The sequence below is a fragment of the Theobroma cacao genome, chromosome 5 (assembly GCF_053813885.1).
Source record: "Theobroma cacao isolate CCN51 chromosome 5, ASM5381388v1, whole genome shotgun sequence".
In the NCBI taxonomy this organism is placed as follows: domain Eukaryota; kingdom Viridiplantae; phylum Streptophyta; class Magnoliopsida; order Malvales; family Malvaceae; genus Theobroma; species Theobroma cacao.
Genome location: NC_142643.1, coordinates 45,761,224 through 45,767,605, shown reverse-complemented (window position 1 = coordinate 45,767,605; position 6,382 = coordinate 45,761,224). Strand labels below are relative to the sequence as shown.

The 6,382-nt window shown below is 37.1% G+C and overlaps 1 long non-coding RNA gene across 1 annotated transcript; it reads right to left on the bottom strand.

Moving 5' to 3' along the window:
• Positions 1 to 5,092: 5,092 nt before the first annotated feature.
• Positions 5,093 to 6,001, bottom strand: LOC108662066 (uncharacterized). The gene is made up of 2 exons (XR_001927848.2): positions 5,559 to 6,001; positions 5,093 to 5,350 (listed from the first exon to the last, which is right to left on the bottom strand). It is a non-coding gene; the product is annotated as an uncharacterized LOC108662066 (long non-coding RNA).
• Between the last annotated feature and the right edge of the window lie 381 nt (positions 6,002 to 6,382).

Here is a 6,382-nt window from a genome sequence, read left to right as displayed (position 1 = left end):
AAGCATGGCTTTATAAAGCATTATAGGGAGGCTGATGGGGTGGAGTTTGGAGAAGCATAGAATCTGGGACAGAGCTGATGGAACACCTGACCCGATCCAATATTCACAGTGACTCGAAAAGAAATATTGTCCCTCTTCCTACTTTGTTAACTGTGGGCCACATACCCTTCGAAGTCTGCTTTCCATTCTAAGACAGTGCAAGCCATTTGAATTCCTGACACACCTCAGGACTTGCATTAGGTACTGGAATTGATCCACCAAATTTTTATCCTTTTTTTATTTTTTTTGCTGGGAGCATTCGTATTCGTCCCTACTGGCAAAGGCAAGAATCTTATTCCCGGATTTTAAGAGGGGGAGGAATTTTCTGACTTGGATGAGGGGAATCCACTATCTATGTTGTCTCGAGACCTTCAAAGCTAGCTCACCCTCCATGCTCTCAACTTCAAGGAAGATTCTCAGAACTCTTATACCTTTGTTCCTCACCTTGTTGTTGAAGTCGTTTTTTTGGGTTGTCAATGTTCACAGTGAAACTAAATGAGAATATAAACAAGTTTAGTTCAATGTTATCTGTATTAAAGGGAGCAGATGGAGACACAAAAGAAAGTTTTAACTGGTTATATTTAAGAGAATGTAGAGGAAGATTCTTTTGACTGGGGGCACCTAGAAGCTTTGGAATTAGATACATACAAGAAAAAGCTAAAATAAAATGGAGGGGTGAAAGATGCTCTTCCTTGGAGATTGTTTGAAGGCAAGGAATGGAATAAGGAATACATTCCATTTTGTCTCCTTCAGTAAGTTTGGTACTTATTCAGGCCTTTGCAGTATACTTTAGGAGGAAGAGGGGACCCAAATCTTTTGCATTCTTCAATTGGCATAAGACAGCCGGCCCCTTAACGGCGAATCCTAAGCACCCTGGGACCCTATGGAAAGAAGAAGAGAAAAAAACCAAAGGATTGTACTTGTTTCCATACTTGCATTTGTTGAAATACATGACAGTCCCTGGCCCTGGAGACGACAACTTGCCCCTTGACTTTGTGCTTTTGTGTGCTTTCTTGATTCTCTTGTAATGAATCTATACGCCTCTTCTTTCTCTATTTGATTACCTTTCTTATCTTAATTAAACTATTAGAAAAAGTTTCTTAAACATCCCTCTCCATATATATACAGAGTTGTCAGCTGAATGAATGTACAAATCCATGAACTCATGCAGATTATTCCCCCCCTTTCTTTTCCCTGCATGAACCAGCACGTAGAAGAAATGGAATTATCCATTATGTAATCATGCATGATGCAAGAAGTTTCACATCACCATCAGCTATGTGTTTCTCTGTCATCCTCTCTGCATAAACGAAAGCAGAAACATACATGCTTAAGCAGTTACATCCTTAAACATACACGCTTAAGGATATGAAGTCTTTATCCTTTGGCTTGGCCTCTGGCACAAGTTCTATGTATGCTACCTACATATTAGTCAACCATCACCATGGACTAATATACATATATAAAAGAAAACTTTGATTTGTTTATCTTGAGTTGCATTTGGCAAGCTATGCAATGTGTCAACTGCAAGTTCATTATGCCTATGCTATAGCATTACGGTGAATGATCTGGTCTTTGGCGATAACCAGGAATTATGCTATATCTATTTAAAATTAAAGAAAAAGAATAATATCTACATGATCAACAGCTAATGCAGAATAAATTCGTATATTAAGTTATCGAGACCAAATCTGCGAAATCATATTGACCAACAAGATATAGGGGAAATAAAACTTGTTGACGAATGAGGATATATCTGATATGCAGATACCCCATTAAAATGAGTGCTTAAGAAATTTCTAACAACAAACAAACATAAGCAATCTATGTAGAGATTATAGGAGTCCATTTCCCAAGCAATTATAAGTAAAATTCCAATTCCTTTGTACAATGTCTACACATTAGTTCCAACTGGCCTTTTTGGAAAATCATTTGATTCTGATATGTCAGGATATTTTATGCAGTTTGGGAGAATCTATCAATACCTTTAGACAAAGTATTAAAAGAAGAATCCCAAAATAGTTTTCTGGCATGTGGATAGGAATATATTTGCAGATGAGGCTTTATTTGGTACCCTGCTACTTACAATATCAGATTAGCTTCAGTCTGATGGACAATGATCATATTTAAGAAAATTCACTGAAGCAAAGAGTAAGATAAATTTGATGGGTGCATTTCCATATAATCATTTCCTTTTTTTTTTCATTCCATGACTAATGACAACTAACCTGCCATGAATAAAACATGTGAGAGCATCTAAAACAGGATGCTTATAAGATCTGATAATTCTTTCTAGTTTTAAGACTAACTAAAGATGTGATACATTACCAATCAGATCTCAACCATGTTTCTAGGCTGCACCAAGATTGAAATGAGATACCCTTTAGTCTTGTTCAAGTTCTGCATTTCCCACTTATCATATTGTCATGTTGACAGACATAGTATTTTTGTTTAGACAGACAAGTAAAGTAGTTACTTAATGTCCAAAAGTGCATGTACCTAAACCATTTGTAGGATAACAAGGTGCTAGTACTTCATTTCATGTCCCTTAAGGACCCCAATAATGATCATTCCAACTTTAGTACACAAAAAAGTGCTTAACTTTCCCCCTGATTTTGTCAAAATGCAGTTCAATGTTCAAAGTCTTTTTGTCCATATATCTAACCAGCTGTTTCTGTGCTTGAGCAGTACAAAAGAATAGTTAACTTTTTCCTACTGGTATACACAAACTGTTACTACCTTCTCATCTCTCCAAAGTTGTTATTCTTCACTTTAAAGGGAGGGGAACCATGGATATTTGTTCTTCCTTGTACTTACATTTCCTTTTACAGATTCTGTGTTAATATATAATTTTACTTTTCAAAGACTTGAGAAGAAGCTCTTAAAAGAGAAACACCCACCAGCAGCAGAGAATCACATTAAGGACTAGTTTCAATCATAAGCAAGACACGTGTAGGATTCTTACTGGTCAATCATTTGTTGACCACACGTGACAGCATTGGCTGATATAGAAAGTGAGAAATGACCACGGAATGCTATTCCTTGTGGAAAAAAGTTAGAAGGGGGAGGAGCAAGGCAAAAGCTTTTTTAAAGATTCCATTGGAATGGGAATGTAAGAATCTTAACTCAAACTAAAGCCAATAAGTCATATTCTCAAGTCAAGAATTTTGGGTATTCCCCTCCACCCAAAGCCACAAAAAATGGGTTCCCTCCCCCCCCATCTTTTTCCCTTTTGGTTATTTTAGTTGGATGCTTTTCGACATCCATGATTAGTGTTATACATGTCCTCATAAGTTTTGCCACTTTACAAGAATATTGCCCAGTTTAGAGATTGCTTATGTTTTTACCAGATATATATCTAGCTTGAGTATCGCCTTCACGTTATTCTCTTAGCTTTGAATGGCTGACGGGCACAACTGATCTCCTGGCTCAATCATGGTCTAGCCACCATTCTCCTATACACAGTTAAAAATGTTCAAGTTTTGACAATATCTTGTTCTTTCACTGTGAAATATGCTTTTCTAGGGAGTGTAGCTTGTGATAAGACTATCCCATTTCACTTGGAAAGCACCATCCTATCTCCTACTATAATGCTTAGAAAGCATTGATATTAATTTCATTGCATCTGATACATCATAACAGAAGAATATGATTCCAACTCCAAGGGGTGAACATAAAAAGACTTTGAGGTAGGCATGAGATTGAGATTATAGCGCCGCCATCTCCATATCCTCGAGACATCTCTTCTTTTGTACAGTGTTCAAGGTTCAGGGAAAAAGAAAGGAGGGGAAGATGAGAAAGAAACGAAAAGCAAAAGGAAGCAAAAGGAATAATGAAGTCATACTAAAGTTCAGTGAACCTGAAGTTTATAAGTTCTTTCATGCATCAGAAGATAACTGAAATAGGAGTAATTGTTTGTGTATTCTAATAATGTATGCATGATCCTTCACCCACATGGAGTAATGTGACACTGTTTTCTTCAGAATTTCTTTACATGATCACTCTCTTCCTCTAATATTAATCATACAATTGAAGATCCAAATCATAAAAGGCTGATCCATTAACATACATCACTACTCAGAGTTGCAAAAGCAAAATCACCAAGTTCACAACATCACATGTACCTGTGTCTCACACAAGGTTAGCAAAGCTCATCAAATATTTAGGTTAAGTGCATTCCAAGCATCCAAGATTTATTCACATAGACATAATCAAGTAGCCTGATATGAAATCCCCATGTTATAGCTCATGATAGTGGTTCACTTTTGTAAAAATTTGTACCTAGGACAAAGAGGGTCTTCTCTTCCATAAAGTCACCCATCCCCAAAACCATCCATACCGAAGTTCACATTCCTAAAATAGTTTCATGAAAGGTACCAACATAATGCTTTACTTTATTTTCACTAATTCCCTTGCACACTTTCTGCAAGACTCAAGTTGTCCATTTCATGCATATATTCCCGGCCATTTTCATTTGTTAGCAAGCCAAGTTGTTAACCTGATAATACTAGGTCCAGGGTACTAGGCTTCCTGGTCCAACTGCATCTTTTCTTTTCTTTTCCTTGTTTTTTTTTACCCCTTCTAATCTTCCCCTCCATCCATTCCTTTCAGGTTAAAGAGATGTGCTCCAAAAGGTTTCAATCCGATGTAAGTTAACAAATCAACAAGATGGGGAAGAAAGAGAACTTGAAAGCATTGGGTGTGTTTATCTGTTTGATGCTTATATATATGTTTCCCCCATTTGCTAGAAAACGATATATGTGATTTTCATTTCTGTTTGTGATGCACTATGTCAAGAATATTCAGAGAGGAATTTGAAAGTCACAAAGGACCACTAACATATGGATATATTAGAATATCGATTTTTTAATTTTGTGGGTTTTTTATATCAACAGTGGTAGAAATTTATTAAAAATAATCTCGTATATCATAAGTTATAATTATTTAATTTTTGATTTTTCATATGCACGATAAAAATTAAACTGTCATAACTATTAAGCTATTTTGAATAAATTTCTTCCTGCGGGGAAGAAATAAAAGTAGCTTTCAAGGGTTTAAGAACTCTAGGTTTATTCATATTTCAACAACATTAATTCTACTAAAAATGAAATAAATTATTACATGATATAAATAGTTAGGTAGATGTGCAGTGTAATACAAAGACAGAAAGTCTCCATGTTTTTTGTATTGCAGGAAGCAGGCTGCTTATGGTGGAGGAGGTCCAAATCCAGGTGGTCCAGGAGGCCCTGGTGGACCCATGGGACCACCAAAACAGTCTTGAAGCAACCAGCAGCAGCATAGGAAGTTCACACTGCAAAACAAACACAACCCTATCATTCTTAGTCTTCAATATTATCTTCTTTTTTTATTGGGAAGAAAAGAAGATTCCAACACTGCTCTTTGAGCATGGCTCATGTCCCAACTATTTAGCCACATACTTTCTAATGTCTTTAACAAGAAAACAACAGCTAAGAACATACTTCATTCTGAGTTCAAATGCAAACTCCTAACTAACTTACCAAGCACCGATAATGTCACAAAAACCTCCGAAAAAACCCGGTCCGGGAGGAGGACCACCCCATCCCGGCGGCCCTCCCGGTCCTCCTGGTCCTCCTGGCCCCATTTTCTCCCTAGAACACAAAAATACTCAGACCCTTCCAACCTCTCTTACAACACAATGTTAGAGATAGAAAATGTACTTGGAGTGGATTGTGTTACCAAGGCTTTGGGAGGGTTAGGTTTTTATAGGCAGTTATTTACTTAGACTAGAAGGATCCATGTGCCCCCATTCCTAACCTTTCTCCAACTGCTGTTCTTCCCACACCTACCATTCCCAAACCTGTTTGAATGTCCAAGAAGTGTTTAAAGCTATAAAATTCCCCCATTGACACGTTTCCCATGGCAAAAGAGTTTCCACATCCTTTATCCTGTTGCCTTGATTTTTTCACTCATGTTTGGTAAGTAAAATCCTACCTGATTACACAATTGTGATACCATATCCATCCAGATATCTAAAACGGTGAACCTTGGGTACTTTCATACAAGAAAAATAGACAACTAAAGGGCCTGCTGAGGCTGTAGGGGCAATTTCTGTTCTTGGCCTTTTGGTCCAAGACCACCTAATTTGATCTAGTTTTTCTTTAATTTTAGTAAAATGAGGAACCCAGATTTAGGGTAGTTGGGTTCTTCCATCCCAATTATTACAGGTTTTTTCTTTGTTTTTTCCCCTAACTTCTGATTAAGAAAAATGGCAAGTGCTTTCAGAGTGCCAAAATCACTAATGAGGCAACTGAAAGTTTCTATCATGTGATGGTCTGTCTACTTTCCAGCATATGGCCAAGAA